A 19,145-nucleotide genomic window follows, 5' to 3' on the forward strand; every position below is an offset into this window, starting at 1 on the left:
TACTTAGTATTTATCATTAATACTTTTAATGAAGGGAGAATTATAGTCCTGTTAAACCCATTCGGCTAACGACCCTCCACCGGTCAAGCAAGCGGTGGGTGAGAGTGGACACCCATTAAGCTGCCATTTTATAGGCAACAACCTTATACCCACCTTATAGACCGGCTTCGTGAATGAGGCGTACTAGCGGTAAGACTGACTTTACTCTTATACATATATATTATTATTAACTTATAATATTATAAAGTATAAGGGTTGAATTTTAACTCTTAAAATTCTAAGGGCTAACTTGGAATTAAAATATTCATAAGAGAAAACTTTACAAATTCCAAAACTTGAGGGCAAGTTTTGAAACTATTCAAAACTAATTAATTCCATAACTTATGTGTTTAAAGTAGTTTTAATCCAAAAACTCTTCAAGTTCCATAACTTGAGGACAAATTATGGAAGACTTTAAACTAATAAAAAATTAACTTTTTCTTTATTTTATAACTTATGGAATTAATTAAGGTTACATTTATTATTATTATTATTATTATTATTATTATTTATTTATTTATTTAATGAAGAGACTCTTGGTCCTCCATAACTTGAGGACAAATTATGGAGTCATAACTCCAATTAATTAGAACTAGACTCTTCATTTTTTGTAACCTTTGCCAATTTTATGAGTTTTTATGAGTCATTAATGTGACTCTTCATGTAACTTGAGGACAAGTTACACAAACACATTTTATACTCAACTCTTAGATTAAAATGGATTGAAAACAACTATTTCAATTAACTTTTGCTATTAATCTAAGCAACTCATAAGAACAAGATAATTCAAATCAAACTTTTTCATGTAATTAGTCTAAACCTTAAACTAATACAAAACATGAATCTATTGACAATTATCTTTGAAAATGGATTAGCATGAACATTACCACATTAAAAAACAAGTTTATAAGTTCAAAAACAACTTAGGGTAATGTTCCTAGTCCATTTCTAGCCAAAAACCTCGAAAATATGCTGTATGGGGTCCAAATCGTCGAGTGCATGAACATAACTCGGCGAGTTGGATGCATTTTGCCTTGGACTCGTCGAGTCCCTTCATGGACTCGGCGAGTCTGCTGGGTAGACAGCAACAAAACTCGATTTTTTCAGCTTCTATTGCAAGTATAACAAGAAAACAAACCTGGCTCTGATACCACTGTTGGGTTATGAGCATTCTAACACTCCTAAGTGTACATGCAACCCTAAATACCTTGGATCTATGTTTTCTCTATTATACATGCAAAAATGAACATCCAAGGTATTATCCTAAACTAGCATACAAAACTATCAATATAACAAGATAGAATACATACCTATTTGATGGTGCTTGTCTTCATGAAGCTTGAGTGCCTAGTGCCCTAAGTGTGACACCTCAAATGGTTCACAATCATCAAAACACTTAGAATAACTTAGAGAGAATTCTACACTTCATGAAAGTCGGCTAGCCCTTTCTTACTTTCACTAGTGGCCGCTTTTCCTCAAGAATAAGATGCTTATATAGTTATACAATTAGGGTAAACCCTAATTGTCATGACTTTCCATTTCCTTGGATCCATGGGTTCAAATACACCATGGAGCATCCATGGAGCATCATATGGGTTTTGGCCCAACTAGATAATCCATGGAGCATTAGCCCACTATACAAGTATGGATGATTTACACAATCAACCCATATATTTAATTAGTCTTCTTTTGATCACTCAATTAATCCTAGATTAATTCTTGATCAATACTAATTAAATAATCTCATTATTCTTATTATTAATATACTAGAACTTATAATATATTAATAACCATAAGTGTCTTATTTCTCTCATTTAGTCTACCCAAGTGCATGATGGTATGCAACCCAAATGGACCATGCCGGGTCGGGTCAAGTCTTACCAATTATAGTTATGGACTTAGACATTAATCCAACAGTATCCTATTAGAGGCATAGTCTAGGGTGAACTTGAACACCTATGTAATAATTTCAAGGAATAATAAAAAGCCTTCATTTTGATATTTGATGTGTTAAGCTATTATATGATTTTCTTGTATGGTGACTTGGAAAAAACTGCGGGATAATACTTGGGATGAGTATGAGTAGGTGTGAAAGGTAGTAGAGGCCTATACTACCGAAAGCACAGGACTCACACTTGGATAAGGGAAAGTCACAAGGTTACCAAGAAGCTAGTAATTGATTTCGTTTTATTCAAGTATGTCGTTGCTATTGTTTCGGTAACGACTAAGAAGATTGTTGTTATCCCGACCCTAGTAGTCATATCACATTGAGTCTGACTACGATGAGTAGGTTACGTGGTTCAGAGAACCAAGTTTGATGTAGCGTCCGACATAAACTATTTAAATCAAAGTGATCAATAGAAGTATCACGCTCGTTGTTAAAGAAGTTGGTAGCTAGAAAATCTACATGTTAAAGTGTGATTATATCACATTAGAACGTGAAGGAAGGCATAGTCTGTTTTAGAATTTAACTCTAAGAGATCTGAGTCTGAATGTCCATCACATGATGATAGGTCATAATTTGGAGTCTAACCTGAGGTAGAGAGCAGGTGCACGATCAAGTACTGCTTACAGTCAATAAGACTAAGAGATAGACTTGAAGGAATATAGAAGTTATAATGATTACCTAGGATGAAGAGATGACGTATGGAGTCATTATACGAGCCCTGTTTCTTTGATGATTCTGGGACATAATCATCCTAAGGGGGAGATAAGTGTAACACCCGCAGATCCAGGCTAGTCAATTTCGAAGTTTCAGATTAGCAGTATACAACCCAAAATTCGAATGTTAGATCGAGCGGTTTTTAGCCAACACGACCTGAACGAGAATCGAAGATCTCTTTAAGAGTAGCGTAACGAGAAAAAGATGGTCGAATACAAACATCGGATGAAGAAGTTATAAGAACTTAACGGACCAATCCTGTCCTGACTTATTAATAATATAACTTTTAAAATAGAGCCAAAATTACCCAATGGAGTATATACAAAAGTTGTAGATTATGTTCCCACCTTTGAATGGATATAAAGAACGTCAAAAACAGAGCTCGTATGCGAAAGTTATGATTTTAGAAGTCGGGTGTGGAAATTGCGAAATCTGTGGGAGAGTGGTGACGTGGCCAAATCTCAATCGTTACTTGCTGACCACGGTGGTCCCTTCGGATGATGACACGTAGCCTTGCATTATGCCCCACATCCGAGATTAGTACGCCCAGCATACCTTCACTTCCTATCCGACCAGTGTGCGAGACAGCTGGATGCGAGCTGGCATCCATATACGAGACTACGCCCAACGTAGACCCGTTACGCCCAGCGTAAATCCGAGGATGCTGGCCTATAAAAGGGATGCGAACCCTTCTGAAAAATTCACACCTTTCTTCATTTTTTCTCTCACTACTTTCTCTCTCTAGCCCCTTTTGAGTCTGCTAAAGTCTAGGTGAAGCCCTAGCACCCAAAGGAAGCCCCGAGGCTCCCGGAGTCCCGAGAAAGAGGGTCTTTCGGTTTCGGAAAAGCCGCTCCGAGCAAAGCCCGATTTTCTTTAAAATCCGCTGTAAGTGAGCTACGCTTACGCAACTTTTAATATAGTTTTCAAATAATTATAGTAATGTTATTAGGTCCTTAAAATAATTATTTGGGCTATTATTATGAGTTATATTGAGTGTTATCTAACGTTTATATAATAATAATAATAATAATAATAATAATAATAATAATAATAATAATAATAATAATAATAATAATAGTCAGACTAATAATTTGTCGCGGTTATTGTTAGACTAAACCCTAGTGGTATTGGTACTAGGTTTTATCGAAGGAAATTGTTTTGAGAGTATCGAAGCGCTGTCCGAGTGATGAGTCTCCACCTTTCAGGTGAGTGCATGGTCCCTTTCAGCTTACACATATATATGAAGTATTTTATATAAATTACGTGCTATGTGTACATATTATATAAATACTTGTTATCTATGCTGGGTGAACGATTTTATACATATTTTAAATGATTTAAATTGTATATGTATTTTATATCTACAAATATGTTGGGATAAAACATGGGTAGATGAAATAGTTTCTGTGTGACAAAAATAAAATGATGAAGAGGTAATATAGTTTTGGATTAGTGTCTAAGTCCATAATTGTTTTGGTATGTACTTGACCCGAGTGTGCATGGTCCTTTTGGGTTGCCTTCACACTGGTGACTAGACACGATGATTGTTGAGGAGAGAGGCTAGTTTATTGTTAAGAATAATAAATTAGGGTATGAATATGATTTATTAATATATCATATGAATAATATATTAATTTGGAATCATATTATCAATTAGTATTTAATCAGAAATTAATTTAGAATTAATTTTGGGATTAAAGGAACTGACTGAAAGTGTAGGGGCTATTTTGTAATTATTTAATAGTTGAGGCTTTGGGCCATTGGATCACCTTTATTAATGCTTGAACGAAAATCCTAGAAGGATCTAGGAGTTTTCGTCCAAGGGCTTAGGGAAAGGAGTCCATGGACTTGCTTAGGCCCTAAGTTAAGGGATTAGGGTTTACACCTTGAAACCGTAGTTAGCCTTAAGTATAAATAGCACCCTAAGGCAATAAGATTTCATACAAACCTTGGGGAACCCTAAAAGGGACGAAATCTAGGGCAAGATACCCTTCTCTCCTCTCTCCCATATTCATCCTTTCACCTAGTGTGTTTGTGAGCCATTAGAGGTACTACACTTGTGGTACTTTCTTTCAAGAGCTAAGGAGATTCAAGGAACTAGTTTTTATTGCTATATAACAACAAAAGGTATGTATTCTATTCTTCTATGTGGATTTCAAAAATAGTACTAGCATGCCAGGTTTCTTTTTGTGTTCATAAAGTTGTATAACTAATAGTGAAAACATAGATCCAGTTCTAGGCTTGCATGCACACATAGGATTGTTTGTTTAAACCCCATCAGTGGTATCAGAGCCATTGGTTTTTGTTTTCAATTAGCTTTATTCAAATGTATGAACTTAACATACTAGGGTTTATGGCTAATAAATCCTGGAGGCTTGATTTTCGAAATTAGGGTTTCTAAACCCTAGATTTCAAAAAATTTGGTAAGATTTCCTAAACCTTTTTCTTTGTCCCCAAGCTTTCGATTTTAGGGTTGTCTAACCCTAGAATTTCGAAATTGCCTCTTTCCCCATGATTAGATCCTAAATTTTAGGGATTTGGATATTGCCATATCTTGTAATTATCCTTTAAATGTTTAAATTTGGTAATTAAAGATTTTGAATATCCCATCCCATAATTTCGAATTCTACGGGATTTAAGGGAGTAGGTTGAATTAATTGTTTAATTTAAAAGATATCCTTACCAAAGTATAAGATAATTGTCAAATTAATTAGATAATCATTTCCTTATGTGATAAACTTGATTTATTTGAATTATTTGATAGATTATCTTGCAAGAAATTGAATTAGGTCATATGTAAATAATTACTAATTAATTGGTTAATTGTTATTATTTGTAATTTGATCTAGAATGTTCTTGCTTATGTTTTGAAAAGTTTCAAAACTTTCCCTCATGTTTTGGAATTTAAATTGTTTGATTAAAAGGTTTAATCTTGAAAAAGTCTAAATTCTAAAACCCTAATTTTGAAAAGTTGAAATTACACCCTTACGGTTTTATTAAATTAATTAAGTGTATAATTAAAAGAGAGTTAATAAATCCATAATGATATGGTTTATATTTAATTAAATTAAAAGTGTAATTTACAAAATTAAACCACGTAGTATTTTAAAAGTGTAAAATACACCCTTATACTATGTAAAAGATTAGAAGTCTAATATTATATATGCATAGCTTAAATGTTAGTCTTACCGTTAGTAGGCCTCATTCACGAAGCCGATCTATAAGGGGGGTATAAGGTTATGGCCTATACAATGACCGTTTAATGGGTGTCCACTCTCACCCACCACTTCCTTAATTGGTGGATGATCGTTAGCCAAACGGGTAGGATAGGGCGAATCCTTTCCATTAAAAGTATAATGAAGTATAAAGTAACTATTTTTTTTTTTACAAAATTCCCAATCTAATGATACTTTAGGCAAAAGTGAATTGATGCAATTCCATGAAATTACACTTTGTGCCCTTGCGAAGACATTAGTGGAGTGCGTGTGGTTAACTGGCACACTAAATGGTTCTAAGCAAAGGTTGCAAAGGGTGACTCAATGTTTGTCATAGTTCGGCGGAGCGTGTGTGTTTAACCGGCACATCGAATAGGTGACTGTAACATTGGGGGCACGATGTATGTTTGCATGGTTATTCACACCCTGTTTTGTGATCCTCGGCATCCCAATCACAAATCGAGGGGCATGTCGAGATTTAAACATGCCATTGAAAAGTTCAATGAATCTCAAAAGATCTAGGAGTTTTCAATACATTTAAAACTTAAGTTTCCTTTTCGTTTTCATGGTGGAAATTGGTAAATCGTCATTTACCTACCTTCAAATATTCTGCAACTAGATTACGGCATCCCTTCTAGGTTGTAGAGTATTGTGTTGGATCCTAGCCTCGATGTTTCATTTTGGTGTCACATCGAGGACCCTAATCAACTTAACTTGAATTTTCTCCTATTTTGTAGATGTCAAAGTATGACAACTATGGTCTTCCCAAATTTCATGGAACAAGCTTTCCAAATGAAGATGATGATCCACGATTCGATCGAGGAACAAGAGATCATGCTTCACTTCATCCACCTCCTCCAATTGTTCTCCCTAACCCACAAGTTCGAAGGCTTGAAAAGTTCAAGCTCACTCAAGCCCTTTTGGTAAGTAAACATGAAGATGGGAAACCTGTGTGTGTACACATCTTAGAGATGGAGTCACACATTGATAGGTTAAGGATGTTGGGTGTCGAGATTTTAGGTGAGTTGACTTTTGACTGGGTTCTTCAGTCGCTTCCTGAATCATATAGTGAGTTCGTTTGAGAGTACTATATGATGGATCACGACGTGACCCTCATTGATCTCACATATTTGCTTATAGCTGTGAATCAGCAATGATTTGGCGAGCTGGTTGAGCAAATTTGTCTGGTAAATCAAACTCCCAAACTTTAATGGATATTGAAATGGTGACATTGGAGATCCAGAAAAAGTAGATTCTAAGATAGTTCCTTGTGCCATTCCAAAAGAGTCCATTTGCTTTTATTGCCAAGAGAAGGGGCATTGGAGACGAAGCTGCACTATTTACCTAAGAGATCTAAGAGATGGGAGAGTCAAAATGTATGGCTCTACTTTAGGTAAAATCCATCAACTAACTCTTTCAAGTTCATATTAGATTCTTGATACATGATGTGATAAGATTACATATTGATGTTTTGTAGGATCAAAGAAAAGAAAGGAAGCTTAAGGGAAGAAGTGAGCTGAAGCTAATCGTGAAGAAATGGATTTCGATCGCATTGCTTGAAGATTAGATTATTAAGCTACTACTTGGAGTTAGAATACATTGCTTAGGAATATGTAACAACATAGTTTTTCAATTGCATTGTAGGGACAAATTTTTCCGCAATAACATAAAATTTGATTTTATATTATTTATTTATCCTTGTAATGGCATCTATGAAAAAAATTGATGTTTGTAAGTTTCTATTATTAGCAACAATGGATTTGATTCTTAATTATGTTATTGTGGAAAGGTCAAGAATTTACCAAATATGGAAAGTTTCTCATCGCTCAAGTTTCAGTTGGACAGAAACTTGGAATCATACAACTTGGTTGCATGATGAATGAGAACTTTCATATTTGGATATTAGACTAATTCGTTGACAAAGTGTCAAGTGAAGGACTAGGAGATCAAGTACACAAGGTTGTGTGTTGATCAAGTCCACCACAAGAGTGACAAAGATATTCTTCATGATTTACTAAAGGTTTAGTAAATATGATTATACTTATAAGATTAAGTGTAATTATGAATTGATTGAAAGAGTTTCAATCAATAGCAGAATGGATAAGAAGAATCAAGTAGGCAGAAAGATAAAAGTTTCTCTATTCTAAGAAGAAGGGAGAGTACCTTTTATTATGTTTTATGATAGTTCTTAATGATTAAGAACCATATCACAATTGATTCTCTAAGGACATCTTAGTGCACTAATATGGCTAAGAAGAGGAATCGGAAATTGTTGAAATGGTTAAATCAAAAGGATGATTCATACTTCGTTCCAAAAACAAGTCTTAGAATCGTACTCCAAGATTGTGAATTGAGTGACACGCATTCATCAAATGTGAAGTAGAAAATTGTTTTCCTACTCCTACACATTTGAATTTGGTATGTTGTGATGTCTCGAAAAGCCAAAGACCAACTAAGACCAAATGTGTGTAATGTTTTCTCTTGATATAGACACGCACTAACTCTTGGATATTTGTTTATTAAGAAATGTTCTTGATAAGAGAATCTAATATGTCAAGAGGTCAGTGGGAGTCTAAAGATCTTGAAAGGATTCAAGAATTAATCAAGAGTAAACACTAGCGCACGACTTTAGGTTTGTAACCTATCGTGTTGACATAATTTTGTTTCTGTGCCATTCCGGTTTAAGTTGACTATGCAATGTGAGTTCTCATGTGGATTGCAGAGAGTCAAGACACCCTAATCAATGGAAAGTACATTGATAGGAAGGGGTAATCTTATTGACAACTTGGAAGACATGGTGGGCACCCGTGCTGCCATGAGGCAAGAAATTAAAATTAAGTAAGTTCAATCCATAAGAGTTGAATTTTGTTTTGATAAATTCACATGGATAAGAAAACATGCACCTTAAAATCTAAGTGTCATAAGATTTGTCTCCGTTCGTGAAGAAATTCTTTCACCAATAGAGATTTTAAGAAGATAGTGGTTGTGAAAATTGCGTTCTCAAATTTCATTATGATTACGACATCCCTTTTCATAATTCAAATTGTGAGATTTGGCAATTTGTCTGAATTGTTTCGACACACATATGAGCTATCTAAGGAAAAGGTGTATAAGTTTGAGAAGCTTAGATAAAGGATTATCAAAGCATTAGGTATTAGAAATATGAACTTAAGAAATTCAATAAGTATTGTTTTCTGGAAGTTAAGTTGTTTTCTGAATACATGTCAAAGCTAGTAAGAGCATAAGTGTTATGCTTATATGATAATAATCATCATGATAGTGGGAGCATAAATGTTATGCTTGTATGATTATTATGGCAAGTATTGCAAATTAGAAATATTAATTATAGAAAACAAGAGTCGTAAAGGGTTGAAAAGTTGTTTTGCTATAATTAAGGGAGAGAATATTGTACTTCGTTTCAAAATCTAAAGCTTATATTGAGAAATTTTAATAAATTTAGTCAAAGTATACATAGTTTGTTCTTAAATTTCGATTATGATTACGGTATCCCTCTTCATAGTTCGAATTGTAAGAACGTGACACATAAAATTTTATGGCAGAAGATTGATAAAATATCAGATCTTTATGTAAGACATTATGCATCGTGTCCCAAACGCTTCGGGTAAATGATCGATTGTAAATGCTATAATATTGGACCATACTAAAATTTTCCAAATGTCTAGCACATTAAGAGGGCAAAAGGACTAGAACCAGTTTTGACTAAAATAATTAAACAACTATCAAAGGATGATCCAAAGTTCGCTGAAGATTGGTTGCTTGTGAGTAGTTGGAAGTATGGTATTGGATGGACCATATCGACATTATTATGAATAGATAAGATTCTATTAATAATGAGTTGTCATATGGCAAATATGGAAATGTTTCCATATTGGGAGTTGGATATTGAGAATCTATGTCTGGATTAGAAACTTTTGTACAAGAAGGATATTCAAAGGAATGTACTTTGAGTGAAAGACATCATATCTATAGAATTGTTTCTCATAGAGATTGGCCAACTCTTGATGATTTTGAGCTATGACTTTACGAAAGGATCATTGTATAAAATGTTAAAATCTAGCATATTCTATAAGTGACAAGAATTTGATATTCTTATACTTATGATAAGAATTGGGAGTTGTGAAATGAGTATGATTGGAAATGTGTTCATTTGATCTATTTCACAAAATAAGGACCATAAGTAAACATTGTGTGCATGCTAAGAGCATGGGACAATTGTAATAATAATTCAAGTAATAAGTTAATTACCCGAAACAACAAATAATGAGTAATCAATATGGTGATTAAATAAAATGTTTTATTTATAGCCAGAGTTTAGGGCCATATGGGATTAGTATTACTCTTGTGTTTCACTTTGCATGTTTTGACTTCCTGAATAATTAAATTGGTTCAGAACAATCAAATTATTCGAACGGACCACAATCGTTCATATGTTGGAAGTGGGTATGAATGAAGACTGTCATGAATTGGTTTTTAGATTGTCTAAAGTGTATTAGACATAGCAAAGGTTTGTTGCAATGTTCATGAGTGCTTATGAATATGATTTTGAGCATTGGATTAAACCCACGCTCACTTGGATCACTTCATGGATTTTATCACGAGTGATTAGTGAGACGATAATATCTTATATTCTTGAAACCGAGATGTGTGAGTTGTATCTTGCGAGTCGGTTACACATTGATAATATGTAAACGTACCAGTAACTTGGTGTCATAAAACATATTGTTGTGTGTGATTCGGTGAGTGAGTGCAAGCAAGCATTGAATCAAAGTTTATCCTTTCCTTTTATCCAGATTAGGATGAAAGCGATATATGTGGGCCCCTCGATGATTTAGTGATGACACCCTAAGCGCTTGGCCAAGCCGGGACTAATTTGATGTGTTCAAATTGTAGTATGTTGTTAGTCGTCGTAAATCGGAAATCGGGAAACAACACATAGACAAAGAGAATGATTTAAATCCATGTGTCAAGTCTATACGATATCAATAATGGAGGAATATATGATCCCTCATCTAAAGGACACGCTTCTGATAAGATCAGAGTTGACAGCGGCTTTTGAAAGCTACGATTGCTAATCAGGATCTGAGGTTATACGCAGAATAGTTATTAGACTTATCCAAGTGGGAGACTGTTGGATTAGTGTCTAAGTCCATAACTGTTTTGGTATGTACTTGACCCGATTGTGCATGGTCCTTTTGGGTTGCCTTCACACTGGTGACTAGACAGGATGATTGTTCAGGAGAGAGGCTGGTTTATTGTTAAGAATAATAAATTAGGGTATGAATATGATTTATTAATATATTATATGAATAATATATTAATTTAGAATCATATTATTAATTAGTATTTAATCATAAATTAATTTAGAATTAATTTTGGGATTAAAGGAACTGACTGAAAGTGTAAGGGCTATTTTGTAATTATTCAATAGTTGAGGCTTTGGGCCATTGGATCACCTTTATTAAGGCTTGAACGAAAATCCTAGAAGGATCTAGTAATTTTTGTCCAAGGGCTTAAGGAAAGGAGTCCATGGACTTGCTTAGGCCCTAAGCTAAGGGATTAGGGTTTACACCTTGAAACCCTAGTTAGCCTTAAGTATAAATAGCACCCTAAGGCACTAAGATTGCGTCCAAGCCTTGGGGAATCCTAAAAGGGACGAAATCTAGGGCAAGATACCCTTCTCTCCTCTCTCCCATATTCATCCTTTCACCTAGTGTGTTTGTGAGCCATTAGAGGTACTACACTTGTGGTACTTGCTTTCAAGAGCTAAGGAGATTCAAGGAACTAGTTGTTATTGCTATATAACAACAAAAGGTATGTATTCTATTCTTCTATGTGGATTTCAAAAATAATACTAGCATGCCAGGTTTCTTTTTGTGTTCATAAAGTTGTATAACTAATAGTGAAAACATAGATCCAATTCTAGGGTTGCATGCACATATAGGATTGTTTGTTTAAAACCCATCATATAGATCATTAGGTAAGGGTGAGAGGTGAACCATGAGAGAAGCCTTTTACCCAAGTGATGGCCCCATCATCCAGCAGAGTATGGATGACAACCACAGACTATTCTAGATAGTCCAGTGGACACTAGCAGGCTCGCAACCTGTAGGTGTTTTGAACTGTGTATACACCGGGTGTACTCTAAAAACCCATCGACATGTATTACGAGTGGATTCTCGGAAATGATACCATCGATAAACGAGATAAAACCAATTGACCTGTATTGCGAGAGGAGTCTCGGAAACGATACTGTCAATAAACGAGATAAACCTTGGGAACTATGGGTTTAGTGCCCGTTGAGTAAACCTTGGTAACGATGGATTTCATGACTATTCCTTAGGATAACCCTTAGGAATAAATAAACGAGGAATAGCTGAATTCTTAGAGTAGAATAAAGAAGATAATGAGGATGGGTAATTGGGTTGATTGTGTAAATGTTTAAACATAATAATTATATTATTGTGGGTTGAAAACCCTATGTACTCACCAGGTTTCCCAACCTGACCCACTCAGTTTATTTACATCACAGGTGTTGATATGAAGTCACATTACACTAAGAGATTAAAGAGATGTAGATCACTAGTGTAAATAAATGTAAGTTCCGTTTATGCTTATGTTTCTGTATTGACGATGACATCCCAAACGTTTTAAAATAAATAAAATACGTTTCTTCGAAAATGTTTTGATAACGTATTTATCGTGTTTTTCAGGGAACAAATTCCGCAACATTTTTTTGAAAAGAAGTACTCAGATTTTTACAAAGCATAAACAAAACCGGTCTTTTCTGGCCGTGAAAAATGGGGATGTCACATATGCTCTGGGTAACTCACTAAGCTTCGTGCTTACAGTTTTGTTTATTGGTTTCAGGTTTCATCGATTTGGAAAAGAATGGCTCGGATTGATCGCAGTGCACACACCCATGTTTTACGCATTGAATGATTTTGGGATGAACTCTGATAAATGTTTAGATTAACGATGTTTTGGATGTTTGGGATAAATGATATCTATGTTTTGAATATATTCAAAATAAAAATTTTACCCTCGATTTTTGGGTCGTTACAACATTATAACGATTAAACTCTATAAATATGATCAAACACTAAGGCTTAGTAATATTTATATTTAAGTCGCTTTAAAAGGAAATCTGAAGTGTCAGTCAAAGAGCTGACCTTCCCGCGAGTCTTCCACCTGTACCAGGTGAGTACATAGTTAATTTCATGAACATTATTTTAATGCAAAGTATTTATTAAAAAGTATTAACTATTTGTTGAGATTTTATTTGTGAATTAATTCACAGCTTATTATCTGGAATATTTGTTAAATGTATATATTTGATAACATATAGTGTGTGAACCAAATATGGTTAATTATGTATTGAATGTTTATACGATGTTATTACATGACAAAAGAAGTATTATTACTTTAAAGATTACTATATATTAAAATATTTGATACTCCGTGTTAAACTTATAAACCAAATTAGGATAGTGTTGTCTAAACTGAGTTAGTATTAGAAGATTGATTACAAGGACTGTAGTATTGTCTAAGTTAAAAACTAAGACATATAAAAGAATAGTTGCATATTGTATTGCGATAGTATGATATAAATATGAAAATGGTTTTGAAATCAATTATAAGCATTATGGTCTTACCTGATAATGAAGTAAAATTTATAAAAGATGCTTAGTTCTTCTTAAATTAAAAGAGCATTTAGTTATTTTTGAATTCTTGCAAGTCCTCTAACATCTAACTTAAAGTAAATTGCATATGGCTATATTGGCCATTCTTTTTTGTTTTATTGTTGTACATTATTTATTGTATTACCATAGTTAACGAGCAAGGCATAAAGATTGTTGTTACCATTATGATTGTGTCATAGGTGGAGAGGCGACATTGAAATATCATTTAGGTGATAACTTTGGTGTTCAAGTTCTTTATCTGAATTTTTCGCTCCTTGAAGTCTCTACTAGAAAGATTGGTATGTATCCTATAGTTGAGTAGGTCATTATCGTATTTTCAAATGTGTATATGTTTTTGTTTCAAGTTATATTAAATTAAAAAACTGTATGAAACTTGCAAAAAAAAGTTATTTAAGGTAACATTTTATTAAAATACGGGAAAGAGTAATTTAAGATAACATTTTACGTTTTTGCTAGATTATTATTAAGCTTTTTAAGATGAACTTCTATTACTATTCATGAATCTTAAGTATGTCTCAAACAATATTTGAACATTTAATCTTATGAAAAGATGACATATCGCTAAATCAAATGTCTATTGATATAAACTTCTCCATGTAATTTAATTTTGACACCATTAGGATATGAAATTTGACCATTATTATTGTTGTATTATTAAAATGTTAAAGCTTTCTTACAGGAAAGCTTTTGAATATTTCTAGTAAGATCTTGAATGTTTCATTTCCTGAGGGATCCCAAACATCGGAAAGACCTTAGGGCAAGATATGTTAGAAGCTCTCTAGTCCACTGAGAGCGTTCCATTGATATATCACACAACTCTAAATTCATTATGGATCAAAAGTTACATACATTTTAAGTTGGAAAAAGACCTTGGGGCAAGATATGTTAGATAAGTTGGAAAAAGACCTTGGGGCAAGATATGTTAGAAGCTCTCTAGTCCATTAAGAGCATTCCATTGATATATCACACAACTCTAAATTCATTATGGGTCAAAAGTTACATACATTTTAAGTTGGAAATCTTTTGGCCCCTGCCTTTCTCCCCTTTCTCCGTATAGGCTTTTGTTAGGTGTTTAATATATTGCACTGCCATATGGGATGTGGTTTATTCATATTTTTCCATTCACCTCAACACCACGTTAATGTTCATTCTACCGTGGTAACCCAAGAAATCCAATGAAATGGGGACTGTGTTCATCTTGTTTCACTGTAAGTCGACACGTCACAGTCTAATCGACGCTTTAGATAATAAGTACACGCCACAGTCTAATCCGGGTTTTAGATAATAAGTACCTAAAATAAAAGTTTTTGAAAATATATTGCTTTTTTTTTTTTCGGAAACACATAATCCATCCTCATAATAGAACTTTGATAATATTTGCTATAAAAAATGTTATAAGACTTTGGGGTATGAAATGTGTAAGAATCTATGTATCCTATGTGAAGAAGACTCATTAATGAACATCACCCCAAAATCTAGTGGTTGTTTTGTGGAGTCATGGGACGTTCACCAATTTATGTGTTTATATCTTTCTCTTCTTGATTGGTTCTTCACTAGTGAACACCATCCCTAAAACTAGTATATGTGGTGAAGTGAATATATGGATAATGTGACATTCCTAAACGTGTAAGAATCAAAATACCATTGCTTTTAGCCTAATGATGGTAATTTGTTTAGAAAATATAGTTTATGAAAGTCCTAAACGTATAAGAATCAAAATACCACTGCTTTTAGCCTAATGATGATAATTTGTTTAGAAAATATAGTTTATGAAATTCAGGAAAAATAGGGCAAATAGAGGTATATATCCTTAATTAGATCATCGTGACGTTGACCTAAAAGAAGATTTAGGTTTAGTGTTGAAACAACTTTCTTACACATTTACTACCACCACATATATCAATGATAACGTACTATTCAACTACTATTTCGCAAACCTTCTATTAATTAGCAATATATGTTTTTAATCAGAAATCAAAGAAATCAAACAAATCGATGATATGATATGAGCTTCTAATCTAAGACCAATAGTTGTGGGTTCGATTAACAGTAACAAGCAATGGAAAAAATTAAAGCCCTTAAATTTGAGTTTTTTCATTATGGGTTTTCAAACAACAATGGAAGGGTCAGACTTGAGCTGTTTTCTGTACAAAAATGAAATATTGAAATTATTTCAAGAAACCTAACCCGATTAATTAAGCTGAAGAAGCCAACTAAACAATTGAGGTTTAGTGTAACTTCGAACAAATTAGGGTTTATACATCAAATCAATAGTCCATCGCCCAAAACCTTTGACCAGATGATGCATTTCAAATATAACTGTCATTACCCTCGTACTACTCAAAAGCTTATGTACTATAGCTTCTTCATTTTTATAAACTTACAGTAGAGAGTCAACATAGTTGAAATTGAAGGGTTTCAACAGTTGTGCACAGAGTACAAAAGTGGCAGAAAAGTATGGAAACGAAGATGAATTTTGGAGCTTAATTAGTTAATGGTGGTTTCAAGTTTCAACAGTTGTTTACCTTACGACATTGTTTTGTCTTTGTCTTTGTCTTTGTCTTTATTCTCAAAGAACAAGATGATAACATTACATCATCCTTAAGTTAGCTTTAAATTACTAATCATATATTAATGGCATTATAATATTTTGTTTTTGTGTCTTGTTGCCCAAATTTGGCACCTGTTTTAGGCTATGATAGATGAAAAATAAACGGGTGTTCGACACACGTGCACATAACACAGTAGCCACATTGTCCGACTAGGAAAAGTCGAAACAAACACAAATGTAACCCAAACACCTTCTCCACCAATGACTGAACAAAAATCTCCAAACATAAACTTGTCCTTTCTCTTTTTCACACACACGAAACCTAAAAAATTAAATCACCTTCAACAGAGGCCAGCAGTATACTGACAAATACCAGTCAAGCAGTCAGCAGTCAACAGGCCTTCTCTCATGCACAGTTACATAACTTCCACCACCTTTAACCTACTGTTCACATCCCCATCTGAAATCCCATAACTACCCCTATGTTTTCTTGGATTTTTCTTCTCAGTTCATCTGATTCAAGTGTACCCTTTTGACTGTATATAACAGGTCGGGTGAGGTGGGGTGGGGTGGGGTGGGGCTACCTCTTATGAAAGATTCGAAGATAGGTTTTGATAGGAGGTCTACATTCATATCCATGGCTTTGGGTGGTAGTACTAATCATGTTCGATGTGTTGTTAACATCTTCCTACCAACTCATAACAAGCACAAGAATAGCACAGACCACAACACTCAGGTGTGTGTAAAGATTACACATCGAAACATACAATATTTGACTAGTTCTTTTCTTATTAAAGAAACAAAACTTGGTGTACTTATTAAGTATACAAAGTATATAATAAAAAATGTTCATTTAATTAAAATAAATGTTTTCATATATATTGTATTTGGTCGAATGTTTAATTAAAATGTTTTTTGTTTAATATTCTTGCAATTTGTTATGATTAAACAGCGGTTTTTTAATATACTTAAACAGTTGAACAGTTTTAAGTTATATTAAAAAAACTTAAGAACCATAAATTTTCTGATTAGTAGGTTACGTATTTGACTGGGTTTTATAGTAGGTTTGTAGGATGACAGAATAATAGTTGAAAAAACATTGAATGCTTTTATTTGTTTAATAAATTATGTATCCATTTATGGCATATTTTAACCTGCAAGATCCATCACGTGTGTGTGGATAGATTACACTCATCAATCAATCTTTCTTTCACTCCCTACGCCTCGTGACTGTGCAGGTTTTGATTGTACTGTACCACATATTGTCCAAGCTTTTGTAGAATAGGGTACCATGCATTGGAGCTTTATATATCTTTTTGTTAATTGTACCAACAAATGGTCATGTCCAAACCAACATCTGAAAAGAAGTTTCACGCTGAGGGGTCCAATTGCGAGGAACAAAAATTTCGTGGTGAAATTGTAATATGTAAAGTTTGTTTTGGTGATTTGAAGAGGCCTTCAAATTGAAATTCAATTAGAAGTTCATTGAACAACATGAAGTTGACTGTCTTAAGTTTCTTTCAACTTCGCCTTCTCTAAGAAGAATTGGGTTTAAGCAAAGTTTGACTAAAAGAGCACAGTAGTAAGAAAAGCTAACAACAGGAATTAAGATTAGAGCTTTCACAAAGCATTTTAGTTATCCAGTTTAATAGTGAGACATAACCGCCAACTAATCAATCAAAGAAACATACGAACTTGACGGCAAAGTTAAGTTTCAAGTTTTAACGACCCATTCCAAATTACATCAGTTGTAAGGCGTGATTTAAAGTTGTATTTTGTGTATATATATATATATATATATATATATATATATATATATATATATATATATGTTTACGTACATATATGATTTAAGACGATATTTTATTAAAATGTGACGCCAACTACAAGAGTTGGAGCTATGACACGCCGTAGCGAAGCCTTGATGAGTCTTTAAAACCTTGGTATATATCATTCAAATACAACATTGGATATATATATATATATATATATATATATATATATATATATATATATATATATATATATATATATATATATATATATATATATATATGTGAGACGACATAATTTTGTGAGACCGTGAGACGTAATCCTAACCACTCATTTGGTAGATAAAAAAAACGGGTTTTAAAATGCAAAATCATTGAAAATTTTCAAAAAAAAATTATTCAAATATTATTTTCGGAATTTATATTTTCCAAAAAAAATAGCAAAAAAAATAATAAAATAAATACATCTTTTTTTTACATATTTTAATAGAATATTAGAATATTGTACATATCTGACAAATCTAATAGAATATTCTAATATTCTAAAAATCACGTTAGAATATTTACAGAGTAATATTCTATTAAAATATTTCATGTACTTATAAAAAAACGTTAATTTTTTTTTTTCAGGTAAATAAAATTCCGAAAATAATAATTAATTTTTTTTTTTGGATTTTTCCATTTATTTTACATTTTCAAATTATTTTTATATTTGATTTCACGGTCTCATAAAATTTAGCATGGTCTCAAATGAACGTTAATATATATATATATATATATATATATATATATATATATATATATATATATATATATATATATATATATATATATATATATATATATATATATATATATATATATATATCGGCGATAGTTCGGCAGTTGACTAACGTTAAAAGATTAATCGGATTCTACGGGTATTAACCAACGATTAATCGGGGACCCTAAATTATTTAAAAAATTAATATATCGTAAAAACTAAGTATTTAAAAATTTAAATTTTTGAAATTTTCAGGATGATATTTTAAAATTGTAAATTTTAAATTTTTTGTTGTAATATTTGAAAATTAAGAAATTTGAATTTTTAAAATATCTACTGCCAAGCTCATGACCAATTTTGACCAATTTCCACCAAACATTCCACTCGTAATCGGTTCAAGACCGCTAAGTGATTAATCGTCG

This window comes from Lactuca saligna, chromosome 8 (assembly GCF_052625555.1).
Source record: "Lactuca saligna cultivar CGN05327 chromosome 8, ASM5262555v1, whole genome shotgun sequence".
Taxonomy (NCBI): domain Eukaryota; kingdom Viridiplantae; phylum Streptophyta; class Magnoliopsida; order Asterales; family Asteraceae; genus Lactuca; species Lactuca saligna.